This window comes from Carlito syrichta, unplaced genomic scaffold, assembly GCF_000164805.1.
Source record: "Carlito syrichta isolate Samal-C Ts95f unplaced genomic scaffold, Tarsius_syrichta-2.0.1 Scaffold315490, whole genome shotgun sequence".
NCBI classification, from domain to species: Eukaryota; Metazoa; Chordata; class Mammalia; order Primates; family Tarsiidae; genus Carlito; species Carlito syrichta.
The window spans coordinates 1,321,507-1,322,963 of record NW_007259586.1 but is presented as its reverse complement, the minus strand read 5'-3'; positions in this window follow the sequence as shown (position 1 = coordinate 1,322,963).

Below are 1,457 nucleotides of genomic sequence, written 5' to 3'. Positions count from 1 at the left end.
GTCTTGAACCCACGGGCTCAGGTAATCCACTCACCTCAGCCTCCCAAAGTGCTGGGATTATAGGCTGAGCCACTGAGCCCGGCTACTAGATGACAAATTAAAGATCTTTTAGATGCTTAGCTATTACCTAAGAAAATAGCTATCATAAAAATACAGTCATTGAAAAGGTAAGACCTAGAAACTCATGGTAATGCTTTCACTGGCAACTATGCTAAACAAACTATTAGTCTAGATAAACACTCTGGTAATCACACAGGCAAGACAAGTCTTGGGGAACTTCAAAGAGGCTTTTATTAACTGTCAGAAACAAGTCCCTGATTCTGTTGGGAGCCCACCATGGAGGTCCACTGAGCGTTAGGGATTAGGGAGGGCTGTGGACCCCGGGACCACTAGGATGCGTTTGGGAGCTGTTGACCCCATTCTCTCCTCCCTTTTTCTATTTAGCCAAAAGGATCTCTGCTGACCTAAGCTGAAGGCTCTGTGACTGTGACAGGCATGGCTAGCTCTAGAAACTCATTGTTCCTGTTTCCCATGAACTGTGGTTTCGGCTTAGGTATTAGATATAATTCAAACTCAGGTCACATTTGGGAGCCTTCTGTATGGTACAAGCTTCTTTATAAGATTTAAAAGTATATTTGTAGAATTAGTATATACATATGGAGAGCTGTTTTCAGCTTTAGATGGTATAGATGATTATCTAGAGTTACCAGAAATGGCCCAGCACGAACTTTGGACTGGGCCACATTCCTAAGGGCCCAGCATGTACTTTGGATTGGGCTGCATTCTTTTAAACCAATTTTTAGCTACAGTTAGTGTAGGGTTTTTCTACTTATTATAGAAATTGAATTTATTTTATTCATAGAAAGTATTGTAGAATAGGTCATGCTAATGTCAGGGAATTATGTTAGTTCAAGCATGATCAAGCATGATATTTTGAGGTTTAATAAGAATACAGCTAACTTTAGCAATTTCATTGTTCCCATTTTCTACTATTGTGGTTTTGGCCTTAGTACAATTTACAGTTTATATTTGGGTTTTATTTTTAGAAGCTTTATTGCTGATGATCAGTTTTATATATTAGGATTAAGAATTAGAAACTTTTATAGAAATTAAGATAGATATATAGGATTTTAGAATAGCCATTTTGTTCAGAGATTGTAATCAATTGTTCCTAGAAATGGCCCAGAGTGATCTTTGGACTGGGTCACATTCTTTAGGAACTGGTTTGAGCTATAATTAAGAGTTTCTATAGTGCAAGTAGAATTAGCTTGGAACAGAAAGGGATTAGGACTTAAGTTAGTTATTAGGTTTTGTGTATGCACAAGCTTTAGAAGTTATTGGTTATTAGAAGATTATGATGTTAGAATTGTTGTATAGTTTTTGAGGAACATTAACCAAGCATAAGGAACAGTGAAATAATATTGGAATTGTCCTTCCTCATGCTTGAGGAAACACCT